Source organism: Ochotona princeps, chromosome 25 (genome assembly GCF_030435755.1).
Source record: "Ochotona princeps isolate mOchPri1 chromosome 25, mOchPri1.hap1, whole genome shotgun sequence".
NCBI classification, from domain to species: domain Eukaryota; kingdom Metazoa; phylum Chordata; class Mammalia; order Lagomorpha; family Ochotonidae; genus Ochotona; species Ochotona princeps.
In genome coordinates this window covers 25,875,243-25,897,669 of record NC_080856.1, presented here as the reverse complement: position 1 = coordinate 25,897,669, position 22,427 = coordinate 25,875,243, and the positions used below count along the sequence as shown (strand labels likewise).

At 57.1% G+C, this 22,427-nt stretch overlaps 1 long non-coding RNA gene across 1 annotated transcript; it reads right to left on the bottom strand.

Moving 5' to 3' along the window:
* Window positions 1-8,454: 8,454 nt before the first annotated feature.
* LOC131477964 (uncharacterized) lies at window positions 8,455-12,416 on the bottom strand. The gene is made up of 3 exons (XR_009244218.1): window positions 12,225-12,416; window positions 9,168-9,222; window positions 8,455-8,543 (listed from the first exon to the last, which is right to left on the bottom strand). It is a non-coding gene; the product is annotated as an uncharacterized LOC131477964 (long non-coding RNA).
* Between the last annotated feature and the right edge of the window lie 10,011 nt (window positions 12,417-22,427).

The following is a 22,427-nucleotide window of genomic DNA, read 5'->3' as shown; positions in this document are numbered from 1 at the left end:
CTGTCTGCCATTGCATGGGAATGTGGCAGGGTTGTACCTGCTCACAAACACTAGCCTGAGGCAGAACAGGAGCAGAGCGTCTGGGTTCCGGGAAGCTAGAACACCTGAAGGTCACAATGTACATAGATACTGAAGGACAGAGGTCATAGTACCAACACAGGGAATTGGGACGCCGAGGTAGAATACAGAAGAGCCTTCTAAACAGGCTGAATCCAGTCAGTTTATATCAGAAATGAGAGCTAGTCAGCTCACAAAGAGACACACGAGCCCCACAGCTGGTTGCTGGATGTGGATGCAAATGCTGAGGGCCTTGGGCACCAGGGGCTGTCACCAGCCCAAGAGTGTCAGGGAGAGGATGGTGTGAGGCCAGAACACCTGTGTCTGGGGGAATAGCGTCACTGCGGAGGTGCAAGGAGCCAGGCATGACCCAACGCCAGGGGCTGGGCTGGCCTGGGCTGGGCTGGGCTTTAGCAGGGCTGTGCTTTTGGCCTCCACACTCTGCACTCACACTCACACTCACCCAGGACTGACACGTGCGCCACCTGGCACTCACACAGGGCAGCAGGAGGCAGCCCAGCCGAGTGGGCCTTTGCCAAAGAGATGGCAAGTGTCAAGGGAGACTGTGTCCACGGGGAGACTCACCGCCAATGCTGAGGGCATGGGCCAGGGCACCCTTTTGCACGCAGTCACCATTGTTCAAGCGCAGCTGCTGCAGCCACTCACGTGGCACTTCCGGCATCGTGGGCTCAGTCCCACGGGCTTCCCAGGGTGTCCCAGGGCACATTTGGGGGCCGTCCAGACAGGGTGGCTCACGCCTGGGGCTGTTGGGGTGTGAGGCAGGGGATGGTCATGACTCTGGCTGACTCCTTCCTACCATCCCACGTGGGCACCAGCCTCTGTGGCCAGAGCAATAGGGCACAAGCAGCCATTTCCCTCCGGGGCCAGAGGGTAGCTGCGCTAGGCTCCGGGGAGCTAGACAGAGACATAGATAAGGAGGCACAAGGAGAGCAGGGCAGAGGGGCACAAGCTTGCCAGGCCTGCCTAACAAGCGAATCAAGGGCTCTGGTGACCAATGGGACCACCCTCCCCAGGCCCCCACCACCCCCACCACCACGGCTCACTCCAGCTCCGGGGCAACCCTCAGAGCAAATGTCCGTCCCTTCAAGGCCGCACGCCTGGCTGCAGCAAGTGCACCTGCTGAGCCACTTGAGCACCCCACCTCTCAGGCTCCCCACCCCTGACCAGCACAGGCCCCAGGACATCTCTCCAGCCCCTGCTTGCTGCCTTAAGACTCTCCTCATGCCACCCACACAGCATCCTGACACAGGCACGGGAAATCACCACAGGGCAGAGAGGGACAGGCCTCCCCTCACAGACTCAGAGGAGCCCATAAGGGCTCAAGAATCGCCTGCAAGCACCACGGGCACACAACCAACCCTGACAATGTCTCTAAAGCAAAGTGTAGGCCTGTCAGAGTTGGAACGCCCGGGATGGGTGGCAGTGCTGGTCTCAGACACAACAGGCCATGAGCCAGCATGGGTGCCATGGGACCCTGGGGCCCATCCTGTCTCTCCCTCTCCCACGACTGCACGTGGACCCCTGTAACGTGAGTGCCCACAACGTCTGGAGACTTACACATCCTCAGGTGCAGTTAGGGCGTCTTCCTCATCCGCAGAGGCCCGCACTGACGCTGCAAATCACATCACACAGGGAAGGGCACCGTGAGTGGAGCTAAACACAGGGGGATCACCCACACGGGGGTCTACCTCTCTGGCTGAGCAAGGAGCAAGCTCCTGCCTCTGGCCCGTCTCACGGCCAGCAGGGCAAGGTCCAAGGGCGCTGGTCAGGACTGTCCTTTTCCGCGGGAGCCAGGGGAACCTCATTAACCCACTAAGTCAGTGTCAGACACACATCACCCAAACCCTGAAGGCGTGTGACCCACCTTCAGACCTCCTTTGCACCCCGACTCTCAACACCAGACAAAACCCCAGCTGGCCTCTTGAGACAAGGCTCTGAATTCCAGCTGACTGCCATTCCATGGGAATGTGGCAGGGTTGTGCCTGCTCACACACACTGGGCTGAGGCAGAACAGGAGCAGAGCTTGGGGGGCTCTTCGGCAACCCAGACCACCTGAAGGTCTCGCATGTACATGGATACTGCGGGACACAGGCCCCAGCTCCAAGGGCCGGCATTGGAACCCTGAGGCAGAACCTGGAAGAGCCTTCTAGACTGCCTGAATCCAGTCAACTCGTCTCACAAGGCAGAGGCTAGGCGGCTCGCGAGAGACACACGAGCCCCACAGCTGGTTGCTGGATGTGGATGCAAATGCTGAGGGCCTTGGGCACCAGGGGTTGTCACCAGCCCAAGAGTGTCAGGGAGAGGATGGTGTGAGGCCAGAACACCTGTGTCTGGGGGAATAGTGTCACTGCGGAGGTGCAAGGAGCCAGGCATGACCCAACGCCAGGGGCTGGGCTGGCCTGGGCTGGGCTGGGCTTTAGCAGGGCTGTGCTTTTGGCCTCCACACTCTGCACTCACACTCACACTCACCCAGGACTGACACGTGCGCCACCTGGCACTCACACAGGGCAGCAGGAGGCAGCCCAGCCGGGTGGGCCTTTGCTAAAGAGATGGCAAGTGTCAAGGGAGACTGTGTCCACGGGGAGACTCACCGCCAATGCTGAGGGCACGGGCCAGGGCACCCTCTTGCACGCAGTCACCATTGTTCAAGCGCAGCTGCTGCAGCCACTCACGTGGCACTTCCGGCATCGTGGGCTCAGTCCCACGGGCTTCCCAGGGTGTCCCAGGGCACATTTGGGGGCCGTCCAGACAGGGTGGCTCACGCCTGGGGCTGTTGGGGTGTGAGGCAGGGGATGGTCATGACTCTGGCTGACTCCTTCCTACCATCCCACGTGGGCACCAGCCTCTGTGGCCAGAGCAATAGGGCACAAGCAGCCATTTCCCTCCGGGGCCAGAGGGTAGCTGCACTAGGCTCCGGGGAGCTAGACAGAGACATAGATATGGAGGCAGAGGGAGAGCAGTGGAGAGGGGCAAAAGTCGGCTTGCATATTTGGCTGCCAACTGAGCCAAGTGCATTGGTAAACGATGGTGATGTTCAGACTGTTTTATGGATTTACTCTCCTGAAACCACCCATTGGGGATCATGACACACACTGCACCTCATCAAAAGAAAGAGGGACAGGGCGCACCTCAAACAGGCAGAGGAATCCATAAGGGCTCAAGAATCGCCTGCAAGGACCATGGAGACACAACCAATCCTGACAATGTTTACAAGTCAAAGTATAGGCATACCAGGGTTGGGAAGACTGGGAGGGTGGCAGTCTTGTCCTCAGAGACACATGAAGGCATGAACCACCATAGATACAAGGGGACTTGGGGCCCATCCTGTCTCTCCCTCTCCCACAACTGCACGTGGACCCCTGCAAGTGAGTACCCACAACGTCTGGAGACTTACACATCCTCAGGTGCAGTTACGGTGTCTTCCTCATCCGCAGAGGCCCGCATTGAGGCTGCAAATCACATCACACAGGGAAGGGCACCGTGAGTGGAGCTAAACACAGGGGGATCACCCACAGGGGGGTCTACCTCTCTGGCTGAGCAAGGAGCAAGCTCCTGGCTCTTGGCTGTCTCATCGCCAGCAGGGCAAGGTTACAGTACACTGGACACCACTGTCTTTTTCCATGGAAGTCAAGGGAATCTAATTTGAACACAGGGTCAGTGTAAGTCATACATGACTTAGAGCATGAAACTGTATGAACCAACTTCAGGTCCGTTTTGTACCCCGGCTCTCAACACCAGACAAAACCCCAAGTGGCCACTTGAAACAAGGCTCTGAATTCCAGCTGTCTGCCATTGCATGGGAATGTGGCAGGGTTGTACCTGCTCACAAACACTAGCCTGAGGCAGAACAGGAGCAGAGCGTCTGGGTTCCGGGAAGCTAGAACACCTGAAGGTCACAATGTACATAGATACTGAAGGACAGAGGTCATAGTACCAACACAGGGAATTGGGACGCCGAGGTAGAATACAGAAGAGCCTTCTAAACAGGCTGAATCCAGTCAGTTTATATCAGAAATGAGAGCTAGTCAGCTCACAAAGAGACACACGAGCCCCACAGCTGGTTGCTGGATGTGGATGCAAATGCTGAGGGCCTTGGGCACCAGGGGCTGTCACCAGCCCAAGAGTGTCAGGGAGAGGATGGTGTGAGGCCAGAACACCTGTGTCTGGGGGAATAGCGTCACTGCGGAGGTGCAAGGAGCCAGGCATGACCCAACGCCAGGGGCTGGGCTGGCCTGGGCTGGGCTGGGCTTTAGCAGGGCTGTGCTTTTGGCCTCCACACTCTGCACTCACACTCACACTCACCCAGGACTGACACGTGCACCACCTGGCACTCACACAGGGCAGCAGGAGGCAGCCCAGCCGAGTGGGCCTTTGCCAAAGAGATGGCAAGTGTCAAGGGAGACTGTGTCCACGGGGAGACTCACCGCCAATGCTGAGGGCATGGGCCAGGGCACCCTTTTGCACGCAGTCACCATTGTTCAAGCGCAGCTGCTGCAGCCACTCACGTGGCACTTCCGGCATCGTGGGCTCAGTCCCACGGGCTTCCCAGGGTGTCCCAGGGCACATTTGGGGGCCGTCCAGACAGGGTGGCTCACGCCTGGGGCTGTTGGGGTGTGAGGCAGGGGATGGTCATGACTCTGGCTGACTCCTTCCTACCATCCCACGTGGGCACCAGCCTCTGTGGCCAGAGCAATAGGGCACAAGCAGCCATTTCCCTCCGGGGCCAGAGGGTAGCTGCACTAGGCTCCGGGGAGCTAGACAGAGACATAGATATGGAGGCAGAGGGAGAGCAGTGGAGAGGGGCAAAAGTCGGCTTGCATATTTGGCTGCCAACTGAGCCAAGTGCATTGGTAAACGATGGTGATGTTCAGACTGTTTTATGGATTTACTCTCCTGAAACCACCCATTGGGGATCATGACACACACTGCACCTCATCAAAAGAAAGAGGGACAGGGCGCACCTCAAACAGGCAGAGGAATCCATAAGGGCTCAAGAATCGCCTGCAAGGACCATGGAGACACAACCAATCCTGACAATGTTTACAAGTCAAAGTATAGGCATACCAGGGTTGGGAAGACTGGGAGGGTGGCAGTCTTGTCCTCAGAGACACATGAAGGCATGAACCACCATAGATACAAGGGGACTTGGGGCCCATCCTGTCTCTCCCTCTCCCACAACTGCACGTGGACCCCTGCAAGTGAGTACCCACAACGTCTGGAGACTTACACATCCTCAGGTGCAGTTACGGTGTCTTCCTCATCCGCAGAGGCCCGCATTGAGGCTGCAAATCACATCACACAGGGAAGGGCACCGTGAGTGGAGCTAAACACAGGGGGATCACCCACAGGGGGGTCTACCTCTCTGGCTGAGCAAGGAGCAAGCTCCTGGCTCTTGGCTGTCTCATCGCCAGCAGGGCAAGGTTACAGTACACTGGACACCACTGTCTTTTTCCATGGAAGTCAAGGGAATCTAATTTGAACACAGGGTCAGTGTAAGTCATACATGACTTAGAGCATGAAACTGTATGAACCAACTTCAGGTCCGTTTTGTACCCCGGCTCTCAACACCAGACAAAACCCCAAGTGGCCACTTGAAACAAGGCTCTGAATTCCAGCTGTCTGCCATTGCATGGGAATGTGGCAGGGTTGTACCTGCTCACAAACACTAGCCTGAGGCAGAACAGGAGCAGAGCGTCTGGGTTCCGGGAAGCTAGAACACCTGAAGGTCACAATGTACATAGATACTGAAGGACAGAGGTCATAGTACCAACACAGGGAATTGGGACGCCGAGGTAGAATACAGAAGAGCCTTCTAAACAGGCTGAATCCAGTCAGTTTATATCAGAAATGAGAGCTAGTCAGCTCACAAAGAGACACACGAGCCCCACAGCTGGTTGCTGGATGTGGATGCAAATGCTGAGGGCCTTGGGCACCAGGGGCTGTCACCAGCCCAAGAGTGTCAGGGAGAGGATGGTGTGAGGCCAGAACACCTGTGTCTGGGGGAATAGTGTCACTGCGGAGGTGCAAGGAGCCAGGCATGACCCAACGCCAGGGGCTGGGCTGGCCTGGGCTGGGCTGGGCTTTAGCAGGGCTGTGCTTTTGGCCTCCACACTCTGCACTCACACTCACACTCACCCAGGACTGACACGTGCGCCACCTGGCACTCACACAGGGCAGCAGGAGGCAGCCCAGCCGAGTGGGCCTTTGCCAAAGAGATGGCAAGTGTCAAGGGAGACTGTGTCCACGGGGAGACTCACCGCCAATGCTGAGGGCATGGGCCAGGGCACCCTTTTGCACGCAGTCACCATTGTTCAAGCGCAGCTGCTGCAGCCACTCACGTGGCACTTCCGGCATCATGGGCTCAGTCCCACGGGCTTCCCAGGGTGTCCCAGGGCACATTTGGGGGCCGTCCAGACAGGGTGGCTCACGCCTGGGGCTGTTGGGGTGTGAGGCAGGGGATGGTCATGACTCTGGCTGACTCCTTCCTACCATCCCACGTGGGCACCAGCCTCTGTGGCCAGAGCAATAGGGCACAAGCAGCCATTTCCCTCCGGGGCCAGAGGGTAGCTGCACTAGGCTCCGGGGAGCTAGACAGAGACATAGATATGGAGGCACAAGGAGAGCAGGGCAGAAGGGCACAAGCTTGCCAGGCCTGCCTAACAAGCGAATCAAGGGCTCTGGTGACCAATGGGACCACCCTCCCCAGGCCCCCACCACCCCCACCACCATGGCTCACTCCAGCTCCGGGGCAACCCTCAGAGCAAATGTCCGTCCCTTCAAGGCCGCACGCCTGGCTGCAGCAAGTGCACCTGCTGAGCCACTTGAGCACCCCACCTCTCAGGCTCCCCACCCCTGACCAGCACAGGCCCCAGGACATCTCTCCAGCCCCTGCTTGCTGCCTTAAGACTCTCCTCATGCCACCCACACAGCATCCTGACACAGGCACGGGAAATCACCACAGGGCAGAGAGGGACAGGCCTCCCCTCACAGACTCAGAGGAGCCCATAAGGGCTCAAGAATCGCCTGCAAGCACCACGGGCACACAACCAACCCTGACAATGTCTCTAAAGCAAAGTGTAGGCCTGTCAGAGTTGGAACGCCCGGGATGGGTGGCAGTGCTGGTCTCAGACACAACAGGCCATGAGCCAGCATGGGTGCCATGGGACCCTGGGGCCCATCCTGTCTCTCCCTCTCCCACGACTGCACGTGGACCCCTGTAACGTGAGTGCCCACAACGTCTGGAGACTTACACATCCTCAGGTGCAGTTAGGGCGTCTTCCTCATCCGCAGAGGCCCGCACTGACGCTGCAAATCACATCACACAGGGAAGGGCACCGTGAGTGGAGCTAAACACAGGGGGATCACCCACACGGGGGTCTACCTCTCTGGCTGAGCAAGGAGCAAGCTCCTGCCTCTGGCCCGTCTCACGGCCAGCAGGGCAAGGTCCAAGGACGCTGGTCAGGACTGTCCTTTTCCATGGGAGCCAGGGGAACCTCATTAACCCACTAGGTCAGTGTCAGACACACATCACCCAAACCCTGAAGGCGTATGACCCACCTTCAGGCCTCCTTTGCAGCCCGACTCTCAACACCAGACAAAACCCCAATTGGCCTCTTGAGACAAGGCTCTGAATTCCAGCTGACTGCCATTTCATGGGAATGTGGCAGGGTTGTGCCTGCTCACACACACTGGGCTGAGGCAGAACAGGAGCAGAGCTTGGGGGGCTCTTCGGCAACCCAGACCACCTGAAGGTCTCGCATGTACATGGATACTGCGGGACACAGGCCCCAGCTCCAAGGGCCGGCATTGGAACCCTGAGGCAGAACCTGGAAGAGCCTTCTAGACTGCCTGAATCCAGTCAACTCGTCTCACAAGGCAGAGGCTAGGCGGCTCGCGAGAGACACACGAGCCCCACAGCTGGTTGCTGGATGTGGATGCAAATGCTGAGGGCCTTGGGCACCAGGGGCTGTCACCAGCCCAAGAGTGTCAGGGAGAGGATGGTGTGAGGCCAGAACACCTGTGTCTGGGGGAATAGTGTCACTGCGGAGGTGCAAGGAGCCAGGCATGACCCAACGCCAGGGGCTGGGCTGGCCTGGGCTTTAGCAGGGCTGTGCTTTTGGCCTCCACACTCTGTACTCACACTCACACTCACACTCACCCAGGACTGACACGTGCGCCACCTGGCACTCACACAGGACAGCAGGAGGCAGCCCAGCCGAGTGGGCCATTGCTAAAGAGATGGCAAGTGTCAAGGGAGACTGTGTCCACGGGGAGACTCACCGCCAATGCTGAGGGCACGGGCCAGGGCACCCTCTTGCACGCAGTCACCATTGTTGTCCAAGCGCTGCTGCTGCAGCTGAAACTCACGTGGCACTTCCGGCATCGTGGGCTCAGTCCCACGGGCTTCCCAGGGTGTCCCAGGGCACATTTGGGGGCCGTCCAGACAGGGTGGCTCACGCCTGGGGCTGTTGGGGTGTGAGGCAGGGGATGGTCATGACTCTGGCTGACTCCTTCCTACCATCCCACGTGGGCACCAGCCTCTGTGGCCAGAGCAATAGGGCACAAGCAGCCATTTCCCTCCGGGGCCAGAGGGTAGCTGCACTAGGCTCCGGGGAGCTAGACAGAGACATAGATATGGAGGCAGAGGGAGAGCAGTGGAGAGGGGCAAAAGTCGGCTTGCATATTTGGCTGCCAACTGAGCCAAGTGCATTGGTAAACGATGGTGATGTTCAGACTGTTTTATGGATTTACTCTCCTGAAACCACCCATTGGGGATCATGACACACACTGCACCTCATCAAAAGAAAGAGGGACAGGGCGCACCTCAAACAGGCAGAGGAATCCATAAGGGCTCAAGAATCGCCTGCAAGGACCATGGAGACACAACCAATCCTGACAATGTTTACAAGTCAAAGTATAGGCATACCAGGGTTGGGAAGACTGGGAGGGTGGCAGTCTTGTCCTCAGAGACACATGAAGGCATGAACCACCATAGATACAAGGGGACTTGGGGCCCATCCTGTCTCTCCCTCTCCCACAACTGCACGTGGACCCCTGCAAGTGAGTACCCACAACGTCTGGAGACTTACACATCCTCAGGTGCAGTTACGGTGTCTTCCTCATCCACAGAGGCCCGCATTGAGGCTGCAAATCACATCACACAGGGAAGGGCACCGTGAGTGGAGCTAAACACAGGGGGATCACCCACAGGGGGGTCTACCTCTCTGGCTGAGCAAGGAGCAAGCTCCTGGCTCTTGGCTGTCTCATCGCCAGCAGGGCAAGGTTACAGTACACTGGACACCACTGTCTTTTTCCATGGAAGTCAAGGGAATCTAATTTGAACACAGGGTCAGTGTAAGTCATACATGACTTAGAGCATGAAACTGTATGAACCAACTTCAGGTCCGTTTTGTACCCCGGCTCTCAACACCAGACAAAACCCCAAGTGGCCACTTGAAACAAGGCTCTGAATTCCAGCTGTCTGCCATTGCATGGGAATGTGGCAGGGTTGTACCTGCTCACAAACACTAGCCTGAGGCAGAACAGGAGCAGAGCGTCTGGGTTCCGGGAAGCTAGAACACCTGAAGGTCACAATGTACATAGATACTGAAGGACAGAGGTCATAGTACCAACACAGGGAATTGGGACGCTGAGGTAGAATACAGAAGAGCCTTCTAAACGGGCTGAATCCAGTCAGTTTATATCAGAAATGAGAGCTAGTCAGCTCACAAAGAGACACACGAGCCCCACAGCTGGTTGCTGGATGTGGATGCAAACGCTGAGGGCCTTGGGCACCAGGGGCTGTCACCAGCCCAAGAGTGTCAGGGAGAGGATGGTGTGAGGCCAGAACACCTGTGTCTGGGGGAATAGTGTCACTGCGGAGGTGCAAGGAGCCAGGCATGACCCAACGCCAGGGGCTGGGCTGGCCTGGGCTGGGCTGGGCTTTAGCAGGGCTGTGCTTTTGGCCTCCACACTCTGCACTCACACTCACACTCACCCAGGACTGACACGTGCGCCACCTGGCACTCACACAGGGCAGCAGGAGGCAGCCCAGCCGAGTGGGCCTTTGCCAAAGAGATGGCAAGTGTCAAGGGAGACTGTGTCCACGGGGAGACTCACCGCCAATGCTGAGGGCATGGGCCAGGGCACCCTTTTGCACGCAGTCACCATTGTTCAAGCGCAGCTGCTGCAGCCACTCACGTGGCACTTCCGGCATCATGGGCTCAGTCCCACGGGCTTCCCAGGGTGTCCCAGGGCACATTTGGGGGCCGTCCAGACAGGGTGGCTCACGCCTGGGGCTGTTGGGGTGTGAGGCAGGGGATGGTCATGACTCTGGCTGACTCCTTCCTACCATCCCACGTGGGCACCAGCCTCTGTGGCCAGAGCAATAGGGCACAAGCAGCCATTTCCCTCCGGGGCCAGAGGGTAGCTGCGCTAGGCTCCGGGGAGCTAGACAGAGACATAGATATGGAGGCACAAGGAGAGCAGGGCAGAAGGGCACAAGCTTGCCAGGCCTGCCTAACAAGCGAATCAAGGGCTCTGGTGACCAATGGGACCACCCTCCCCAGGCCCCCACCACCCCCACCACCATGGCTCACTCCAGCTCCGGGGCAACCCTCAGAGCAAATGTCCGTCCCTTCAAGGCCGCACGCCTGGCTGCAGCAAGTGCACCTGCTGAGCCACTTGAGCACCCCACCTCTCAGGCTCCCCACCCCTGACCAGCACAGGCCCCAGGACATCTCTCCAGCCCCTGCTTGCTGCCTTAAGACTCTCCTCATGCCACCCACACAGCATCCTGACACAGGCACGGGAAATCACCACAGGGCAGAGAGGGACAGGCCTCCCCTCACAGACTCAGAGGAGCCCATAAGGGCTCAAGAATCGCCTGCAAGCACCACGGGCACACAACCAACCCTGACAATGTCTCTAAAGCAAAGTGTAGGCCTGTCAGAGTTGGAACGCCCGGGATGGGTGGCAGTGCTGGTCTCAGACACAACAGGCCATGAGCCAGCATGGGTGCCATGGGACCCTGGGGCCCATCCTGTCTCTCCCTCTCCCACGACTGCACGTGGACCCCTGTAACGTGAGTGCCCACAACGTCTGGAGACTTACACATCCTCAGGTGCAGTTAGGGTGTCTTCCTCATCCGCAGAGGCCCGCACTGACGCTGCAAATCACATCACACAGGGAAGGGCACCGTGAGTGGAGCTAAACACAGGGGGATCACCCACACGGGGGTCTACCTCTCTGGCTGAGCAAGGAGCAAGCTCCTGCCTCTGGCCCGTCTCACGGCCAGCAGGGCAAGGTCCAAGGACGCTGGTCAGGACTGTCCTTTTCCGCGGGAGCCAGGGGAACCTCATTAACCCACTAAGTCAGTGTCAGACACACATCACCCAAACCCTGAAGGCGTGTGACCCACCTTCAGGCCTCCTTTGCACCCCGACTCTCAACACCAGACAAAACCCCAGCTGGCCTCTTGAGACAAGGCTCTGAATTCCAGCTGACTGCCATTCCATGGGAATGTGGCAGGGTTGTGCCTGCTCACACACACTGGGCTGAGGCAGAACAGGAGCAGAGCTTGGGGGGCTCTTCGGCAACCCAGACCACCTGAAGGTCTCGCATGTACATGGATACTGCGGGACACAGGCCCCAGCTCCAAGGGCCGGCATTGGAACCCTGAGGCAGAACCTGGAAGAGCCTTCTAGACTGCCTGAATCCAGTCAACTCGTCTCACAAGGCAGAGGCTAGGCGGCTCGCGAGAGACACACGAGCCCCACAGCTGGTTGCTGGATGTGGATGCAAATGCTGAGGGCCTTGGGCACCAGGGGCTGTCACCAGCCCAAGAGTGTCAGGGAGAGGATGGTGTGAGGCCAGAACACCTGTGTCTGGGGGAATAGTGTCACTGCGGAGGTGCAAGGAGCCAGGCATGACCCAACGCCAGGGGCTGGGCTGGCCTGGGCTGGGCTGGGCTTTAGCAGGGCTGTGCTTTTGGCCTCCACACTCTGCACTCACACTCACACTCACCCAGGACTGACACGTGCGCCACCTGGCACTCACACAGGGCAGCAGGAGGCAGCCCAGCCGAGTGGGCCTTTGCCAAAGAGATGGCAAGTGTCAAGGGAGACTGTGTCCACGGGGAGACTCACCGCCAATGCTGAGGGCACGGGCCAGGGCACCCTCTTGCACGCAGTCACCATTGTTCAAGCGCAGCTGCTGCAGCCACTCACGTGGCACTTCCGGCATCGTGGGCTCAGTCCCACGGGCTTCCCAGGGTGTCCCAGGGCACATTTGGGGGCCGTCCAGACAGGGTGGCTCACGCCTGGGGCTGTTGGGGTGTGAGGCAGGGGATGGTCATGACTCTGGCTGACTCCTTCCTACCATCCCACGTGGGCACCAGCCTCTGTGGCCAGAGCAATAGGGCACAAGCAGCCATTTCCCTCCGGGGCCAGAGGGTAGCTGCACTAGGCTCCGGGGAGCTAGACAGAGACATAGATATGGAGGCAGAGGGAGAGCAGTGGAGAGGGGCAAAAGTCGGCTTGCATATTTGGCTGCCAACTGAGCCAAGTGCATTGGTAAACGATGGTGATGTTCAGACTGTTTTATGGATTTACTCTCCTGAAACCACCCATTGGGGATCATGACACACACTGCACCTCATCAAAAGAAAGAGGGACAGGGCGCACCTCAAACAGGCAGAGGAATCCATAAGGGCTCAAGAATCGCCTGCAAGGACCATGGAGACACAACCAATCCTGACAATGTTTACAAGTCAAAGTGTAGGCATACCAGGGTTGGGAAGACTGGGAGGGTGGCAGTCTTGTCCTCAGAGACACATGAAGGCATGAACCACCATAGATACAAGGGGACTTGGGGCCCATCCTGTCTCTCCCTCTCCCACGACTGCACGTGGACCCCTGCAAGTGAGTACCCACAACGTCTGGAGACTTACACATCCTCAGGTGCAGTTACGGTGTCTTCCTCATCCGCAGAGGCCCGCATTGAGGCTGCAAATCACATCACACAGGGAAGGGCACCGTGAGTGGAGCTAAACACAGGGGGATCACCCACAGGGGGGTCTACCTCTCTGGCTGAGCAAGGAGCAAGCTCCTGGCTCTTGGCTGTCTCATCGCCAGCAGGGCAAGGTTACAGTACACTGGACACCACTGTCTTTTTCCATGGAAGTCAAGGGAATCTAATTTGAACACAGGGTCAGTGTAAGTCATACATGACTTAGAGCATGAAACTGTATGAACCAACTTCAGGTCCGTTTTGTACCCCGGCTCTCAACACCAGACAAAACCCCAAGTGGCCACTTGAAACAAGGCTCTGAATTCCAGCTGTCTGCCATTGCATGGGAATGTGGCAGGGTTGTACCTGCTCACAAACACTAGCCTGAGGCAGAACAGGAGCAGAGCGTCTGGGTTCCGGGAAGCTAGAACACCTGAAGGTCACAATGTACATAGATACTGAAGGACAGAGGTCATAGTACCAACACAGGGAATTGGGACGCCGAGGTAGAATACAGAAGAGCCTTCTAAACAGGCTGAATCCAGTCAGTTTATATCAGAAATGAGAGCTAGTCAGCTCACAAAGAGACACACGAGCCCCACAGCTGGTTGCTGGATGTGGATGCAAATGCTGAGGGCCTTGGGCACCAGGGGCTGTCACCAGCCCGAGTGTCAGGGAGAGGATGGTGTGAGGCCAGAACACCTGTGTCTGGGGGAATAGTGTCACTGCGGAGGTGCAAGGAGCCAGGCATGACCCAACGCCAGGGGCTGGGCTGGCCTGGGCTGGGCTGGGCTTTAGCAGGGCTGTGCTTTTGGCCTCCACACTCTGCACTCACACTCACACTCACCCAGGACTGACACGTGCGCCACCTGGCACTCACACAGGACAGCAGGAGGCAGCCCAGCCGGGTGGGCCATTGCTAAAGAGATGGCAAGTGTCAAGGGAGACTGTGTCCACGGGGAGACTCACCGCCAATGCTGAGGGCACGGGCCAGGGCACCCTCTTGCACGCAGTCACCATTGTTGTCCAAGCGCTGCTGCTGCAGCTGAAACTCACGTGGCACTTCCGGCATCGTGGGCTCAGTCCCACGGGCTTCCCAGGGTGTCCCAGGGCACATTTGGGGGCCGTCCAGACAGGGTGGCTCACGCCTGGGGCTGTTGGGGTGTGAGGCAGGGGATGGTCATGACTCTGGCTGACTCCTTCCTATCATCCCACGTGGGCACCAGCCTCTGTGGCCAGAGCAATAGGGCACAAGCAGCCATTTCCCTCCGGGGCCAGAGGGTAGCTGCGCCAGACTCCGGGGAGCTAGACAGAGACATAGATATGGAGGCACAAGGAGAGCAGGGCAGAGGGGCACAAGCTTGCCTGCCAGCCAGCTGCCCTGCCAGCCGCCAGGCCTAACAAGTGAATCAAGGGCTCTGGTGGCCAATGGGACCACCCTCCCCAGGACCAAACCCCAAGACCTCACTCCCACTGAGAGACATCACTGAGAGCAAATGATGTCCTGCACACCTGGCTGTAGCAACTGCACCTGCTGAACACCCTGACCACCACACTGCTCAGTCTCCAGATTCCTGACCAAAACAGGCCCCAGGATATCTCTACAGCAGGTGCTTGCTGGCTCAAGACTATCCTCAGGCCACTCACAGAGCATCCTCACACACACAGGAACGCATCACAGGGCAAACAGGGACAGGCCTTCCCTCACCGAAGCAGAACAATCACCAAGGCCTCAAGTTTGCCTGTAAAATCGCCCGTTGTATCTAACCCAAACACTGTCTTTATTGCAGAAAATGCTGTTACCAGAACAGAACCATGGCAATGCACAGGCTGCTGGCATATTTGTCCTCAGCACATGCTAGGTCTGAGGCTGCTTGTACCCCATGCTGTCTGAGATTCTCCGTGGATCCCTGCCACTGAGTGGCCACATCATCTGGCTGCTTACCTGTCTTGCAACGAATCATACTGCGTGTCCGTTGCCTCCGCAGGTATCTCTGCAACTGCAAAGAACATTGGACAGTGATTTGGTGAGACCCTCAGTTAACTGCTTACAGACCTCACAGGGACATCCTGACCATCTAGCTGATTCATCCATCTGGATGTGGGTGATGAAGCCGTTTTTGGAGACCATGGGTCCTAGTATCTCTTAATGGATCCTTAGGACCTGACACCGTCCTTTTGGAGAGAACACCACATGCGCCCTTCCTCAGGCTCCCGTCTTTAGAAACCAGTGAGCATCTTGGATCCCAAGTACTACTACCAACACTGGGTAAGCTCATGATTGCCAACACTCTGTCATCCAGCCCTTTCCCAGCCAGCATCAAGGAGCAATGGAACAGTGTGCTGTGCTGATGCATGCCCATTGGCTGGAGCCAACACGTCTACAGGAACCCTGCTCCACATGATCCTCGGTGCTCCGTTGCCAGGCTTAGAAATGTGTGCTCTCTATAAAGATGAGGCCCCAGACCTGATGCCCAAAGATGGAACACTGAGACCAGGACAGAGCCTTCTAGAGGTCTGCTGAGCCCAATGCATCCATTTCCTAGCACTTGGGAGATGGTGGCACCTGACAGGCAGAGAACTCCCTTCTTCCAATGCCCAGAGATGCAATGTGAGGACAGTGGAGTGTTCAACGGGACAAATGTGCTCAGTCAACTCCTCTCACAAGCTGCAGGGCATGGGCCTCTGTGGAGGGAGTTGTGTGCCGCAGCTGAATGGTGCAGGTGGATAGGAAAGCTGAGGGGCTGGACCGTAAGGGAGTGTCCCGAGGCAATGAATGTCACACCGAGTTAGGCCGTGGGCCTCCAGCATCACTTTTTCATTAGCCAGACAAGTCCTGGCTGGTGCCTTACGGGTAGAAGGCACAGAGGATGAGTTGGGGTGCCACTTACCCTGGGGAGGGCTTACGTAAGCCCCCCCAGACATGACCCACAGCCTACAGCCTGGGAAAGCTGTAGGTCCTCAATTCCCCAGCATGTGCTTCAGAACCCACACTCTGTGTTCTCACACCTTGGAGCACTGAGCCAACTCACAATCCTCTAGAGCAGGGCAGGCAGGTCGGTCAGTATCTACCAGGACAGAGCCCACATCTGGAGGTAGCCCTTGGTCCTGGGAGTACTCACTTGTCACGCTGCTGGCCGTGCAGTGGTATGCATCTTGACCAACGGCATAACCCTCGGTGGAAGCATGGTAGTAAGTGTCTGCCACGTTGGTGGCCGTAGTGCATGCCCAATAGCTTCCTGAGGGCCCAGGTGCGACATCACACTCGTACAGCCAAGGCCTGCGGGGTGTGAAGATATGGAGTTTCACAATGGGGGCGCTGGACACCCAGGGACTTTTCCTGCCCTTTTCTCCTGTCACAGTGCACCTGGGGCCAAAGGACTAGGACACAAGCAGCAGTTCCCCTTCCTGGAGTGGCCACCCACATGGGGGCTCCAGGAGTGCTGCTGGAGACACAGCCTCAGACCCAGACAGAGAAGTCTGCAGAGAGCAGCTGTGAGGGCACAAGACTGCCTGCCCAGCCAAGGAGTTAAAGCTCTGATGAGCAATAGCACTGCCCGCCTTGCTGACCCAACACCAGTCTGAGGGCTCTATTGTGCTGTGAGGCAAGATACCCATGAGTGGGGCACCACATTCTGGTTGACTCTATCCTGTTATCCCAAGTGGGCATCAGCCTCTGTGGCAATCACAGCAGTAGGGCACAAGCAGCCGTTTCCCTCAGGGGTCAGAGGGCAGCTGCTCTAGGCTCCTGGGAGCTAGAAACAGACACAGAGACTGAGGTGGAGGAAGAGCAGGGCAGAGAGGCACAAGCTTGCCTGCTGGCAAGCCTGACTGGCAAGTGAGCCAAGGGCTCTGGTGACCAATGGGACCACCCTCCCCAGGACCAAACCCCAAGACCTCACTCCCACTGAGAGACATCACTGAGAGCAAATGATGTCCTGCACACCTGGCTGTAGCAACTGCACCTGCTGAACACCCTGACCACCCCACTGCTCAGCCTCTCCACCCCTGACCAGAACAGGCCCCAGGACATCTCTCCAGTCCCTGCTTGCTGGCTCAAGACTATCCTCAGGCCACTCACAGAGTATCCTCACACACACACACTCAAAGGAACGCATCACAGGGCAAACAGGGACAGGCCTTCCCTCACAGAGGCAGAACAATCACCAAGGCCTCAAGTTTGCCTGTAAGATCACCCGTTGTATCTAACCCAAACACTGTCTTTGTTGCAGAAAATGCTGTTACCAGAACAGAACCATGGCAATGCACAGGCTGCTGGCATATTTGTCCTCAGCACATGCTAGGTCTGAGGCTCCTTGTACCCCATGCTGTCTGAGATTCTCCGTGGATCCCTGCCACTGAGTGGCCACATCATCTGGCTGCTTACCTGTCTCGGAACGAATCATACTGCGTGTCCGTTGCCTCCGCAGGTATCTCTGCAACTGCAAAGAACATTGGACAGTGATTTGGTGAGACCCTCAGTTAACCGCTTACAGACCTCACAGGGACATCCTGACCATCTAGCTGATTCATCCATCTGGATGTGGGTGATGAAGCCGTTTTTGAAGATCATGGGTCCTAGTATCTCTTAATGGATCCTTAGGACCTGACACCGTCCTTTTGGAGAGAACACCACATGCGCCCTTCCTCAGGCTCCCGTCTTTAGAAACCAGTAGAGCATTTTGGATCCCAAGCATTACTACCAACACTGGGTAAGCTCATGATTGCCAACACTCTGTCATCCAGCCCTTTCCCAGCCAGCATCAAGGAGCAATGGAACAGTGTGCTGTGCTGATGCATGCCCATTGGCTGGAGCCAACACGTCTACAGGAACCCTGCTCCACATGATCCTCGGTGCTCCGTTGCCAGGCTTAGAAATGTGTGCTCTCTATAAAGATGAGGCCCCAGACCTGATGCCCAAAGATGGAACACTGAGACCAGGACAGAGCCTTCTAGAGGTCTGCTGAGCCCAATGCATCCATTTCCTAGCACTTGGGAGATGGTGGCACCTGACAGGCAGAGAACTCCCTTCTTCCAATGCCCAGAGATGCAATGTGAGGACAGTGGAGTGTTCAACGGGACAAATGTGCTCAGTCAACTCCTCTCACAAGCTGCAGGGCATGGGCCTCTGTGGAGGGAGTTGTGTGCCGCAGCTGAATGGTGCAGGTGGATAGGAAAGCTGAGGGGCTGGACCGTAAGGGAGTGTCCCGAGGCAATGAATGTCACACCGAGTTAGGCCGTGGGCCTCCAGCATCACTTTTTCATTAGCCAGACAAGTCCTGGCTGGTGCCTTACGGGTAGAAGGCACAGAGGATGAGTTGGGGTGCCACTCACCCTGGGGAGGGCTTACGTAAGCCCCCCCAGACATGACCCACAGCCTACAGCCTGGGAAAGCTGTAGGTCCTCAATTCCCCAGCATGTGCTTCAGAACCCACACTCTGTGTTCTCACACCTTGGAGCACTGAGCCAACTCACAATCCTCTAGAGCAGGGCAGGCAGGTCGGTCAGTATCTACCAGGACAGAGCCCACATCTGGAGGTAGCCCTTGGTCCTGGGAGTACTCACTTGTCACGCTACTGGCCGTGCAGTGGTATGCATCTTGAGCAACGGCATAACCCTCGGTGGAAGCGTGGTAGTAAGTGTCTGCCACGTTGGTGGCCGTAGCGCATGCCCAATAGCTTCCTGAGGGCCCAGGTGCGACATCACACTCGTACAGCCAAGGCCTGCGGGGTGTGAAGATATGGAGTTTCACAATGGGGGTGGGGTCTCTGGACACCCAGGGACTTTTCCTGCCCTTTTCTCCTGTCACAGTGCACCTGGGGCCAAAGGACTAGGACACAAGCAGCAGTTCCCCTTCCTGGAGTGGCCACCCACATGGGGGCTCCAGGAGTGCTGCTGGAGACACAGCCTCAGACCCAGACAGAGAAGTCTGCAGAGAGCAGCTGTGAGGGCACAAGACTGCCTGCCCAGCCAAGGAGCTTAAAGCTCTGATGAGCAATAGCACTGCCCGCCTTGCTGACCCAACACCAGTCTGAGGGCTCTATTGTGCTGTGAGGCAAGATACCCATGAGTGGGGCACCACATTCTGGTTGACTCTATCCTGTCATCCCAAGTGGGCATTAGCCTCTGTGGCAATCACAGCAGTAGGGCACAAGCAGCCGTTTCCCTCAGGGGTCAGAGGGCAGCTGCTCTAGGCTCCTGGGAGCTAGAAACAGACACAGAGACTGAGGTAGAGGAAGAGCAGGGCAGAGAGGCACAAGCTTGCCTGCTGGCAAGCCTGACTGGCAAGTGAGCCAAGGGCTCTGGTGGCCAATGGGACCACCCTCCCCAGGACCAAACCCCAAGACCTCACTCCCACTGAGAGACATCACTGAGAGCAAATGATGCCCTGCACACCTGGCTGTAGCAACTGCACCTGCTGAACACCCTGACCACCCCACTGCTCAGCCTCTCCACCCCTGTCCAGAACAGGCCCCAGGACATCTCTCCAGCCCCTCCTTGCTGGCTCAAGACTATCCTCAGGCCACTCACAGAGCATCCTCACACACACACACTCAAAGGAACGCATCACAGGGCAAACAGGGACAGGCCTTCCCTCACAGAAGCAGAACAATCACCAAGGCCTCAAGTTTGCCTGTAAGATAGCCCGTTGAATCTAACTCAAACACTGTCTTTGTTGCAGAAAATGCTGTTACCAGAACAGAACCATGGCAATGCACAGGCTGCTGGCATATTTGTCCTCAGCACATGCTAGGTCTGAGGCTCCTTGTACCCCATGCTGTCTGAGATTCTCCGTGGATCCCTGCCACTGAGTGGCCACATCATCTGGCTGCTTACCTGTCTTGGAACGAATCATACTGCGTGTCCGTTGCCTCCGCAGGTATCTCTGCAACTGCAAAGAACATTGGACAGTGATTTGGTGAGACCCTCAGTTAACTGCTTACAGACCTCACAGGGACATCCTGACCATCTAGCTGATTCATCCATCTGGATGTGGGTGATGAAGCCGTTTTTGAAGATCATGGGTCCTAGCATCGCTTAATGGATCCTTAGGACCTGACACCATCCTTTTGGAGAGAACACCACATGCGCCCTTCCTCAGGCTCCCGTCTTTAGAAACCAGTAGAGCATCTTGGATCCCAAGTATTACTACCAACACTGGGTAAGCTCATGATTGCCAACACTCTGTCATCCAGCCCTTTCCCAGCCAGCATCAAGGAGCAATGGAACAGTGTGCTGTGCTGATGCATGCCCATTGGCTGGAGCCAACACGTCTACAGGAACCCTGCTCCACATGATCCTCGGTGCTCCATTGCCAGGCTTAGAAATGTGTGCTCTCTATAAAGATGAGGCCCCAGACCTGATGCCCAAAGATGGAACACTGAGACCAGGACAGAGCCTTCTAGAGGTCTGCTGAGCCCAATGCATCCATTTCCTAGCACTTGGGAGATGGTGGCACCTGACAGGCAGAGAACTCCCTTCTTCCAATGCCCAGAGATGCAATGTGAGGACAGTGGAGTGTTCAACGGGACAAATGTGCTCAGTCAACTCCTCTCACAAGCTGCAGGGCATGGGCCTCTGTGGAGGGAGTTGTGTGCCGCAGCTGAATGGTGCAGGTGGATAGGAAAGCTGAGGGGCTGGACCGTAAGGGAGTGTCCCGAGGCAATGAATGTCACACCGAGTTAGGCTGTGGGCCTCCAGCATCACTTTTTCATTAGCCAGACAAGTCCTGGCTGGTGCCTTACGGGTAGAAGGCACAGAGGATGAGTTGGGGTGCCACTCACCCTGGGGAGGGCTTACGTAAGCCCCCCCAGACATGACCCACAGCCTACAGCCTGGGAAAGCTGTAGGTCCTCAATTCCCCAGCATGTGCTTCAGAACCCACACTCTGTGTTCTCACACCTTGGAGCACTGAGCCAACTCACAATCCTCTAGAGCAGGGCAGGCAGGTCGGTCAGTATCTACCAGGACAGAGCCCACATCTGGAGGTAGCCCTTGGTCCTGGGAGTACTCACTTGTCACGCTACTGGCCGTGCAGTGGTATGCATCTTGACCAACGGCATAACCCTCGGTGGAAGCGTGGTAGTAAGTGTCTGCCACGTTGGTGGCCGTAGCGCATGCCCAATAGCTTCCTGAGGGCCCAGGTGCGACATCACACTCGTACAGCCAAGGCCTGCGGGGTGTGAAGATATGGAGTTTCACAATGGGGGCGCTGGACACCCAGGGACTTTTCCTGCCCTTTTCTCCTGTCACAGTGCACCTGGGGCCAAAGGACTAGGACACAAGCAGCAGTTCCCCTTCCTGGAGTGGCCACCCACATGGGGGCTCCAGGAGTGCTGCTGGAGACACAGCCTCAGACCCAGACAGAGAAGTCTGCAGAGAGCAGCTGTGAGGGCACAAGACTGCCTGCCCAGCCAAGGAGCTTAAAGCTCTGATGAGCAATAGCACTGCCCACCTTGCTGACCCAACACCAGTCTGAGGACTCTATTGTGCTGTGAGGCAAGATACCCATGAGTGGGGCACCACATTCTGGTTGACTGTATCCTGTCATCCCAAGTGGGCATCAGCCTCTGTGGCAATCACAGCAGTAGGGCACAAGCAGCCGTTTCCCTCAGGGGTCAGAGGGCAGCTGCTCTAGGCTCCTGGGAGCTAGAAAGAGAGACATAGAGACTGAGGTGGAGGAAGAGCAAGAGAGAGGCACAAGCTTGCCTGCTGGCAAGCCTGACTGGCAAGTGAGCCAAGGGCTCTGGTGACCAATGGGACCACCCTCCCCAGGACCAAACCCCAAGACCTCACTCCCACTGAGAGACATCACTGAGAGCAAATGATGCCCTGCACACCTGGCTGTAGCAACTGCACCTGCTGAACACCCTGACCACCCCACTGCTCAGCCTCTCCACCCCTGACCAGAACAGGCCCCAGGACATCTCTCCAGCCCCTCCTTGCTGGCTCAAGACTATCCTCAGGCCACTCACAGAGTATCCTCACACACACACACTCAAAGGAACGCATCACAGGGCAAACAGGGACAGGCCTTCCCTCACAGAGGCAGAACAATCACCAAGGCCTCAAGTTTGCCTGTAAGATCACCCGTTGTATCTAACCCAAACACTGTCTTTGTTGCAGAAAATGCTGTTACCAGAACAGAACCATGGCAATGCACAGGCTGCTGGCATATTTGTCCTCAGCACATGCTAGGTCTGAGGCTCCTTGTACCCCATGCTGTCTGAGATTCTCCGTGGATCCCTGCCACTGAGTGGCCACATCATCTGGCTGCTTACCTGTCTCGGAACGAATCATACTGCGTGTCCGTTGCCTCCGCAGGTATCTCTGCAACTGCA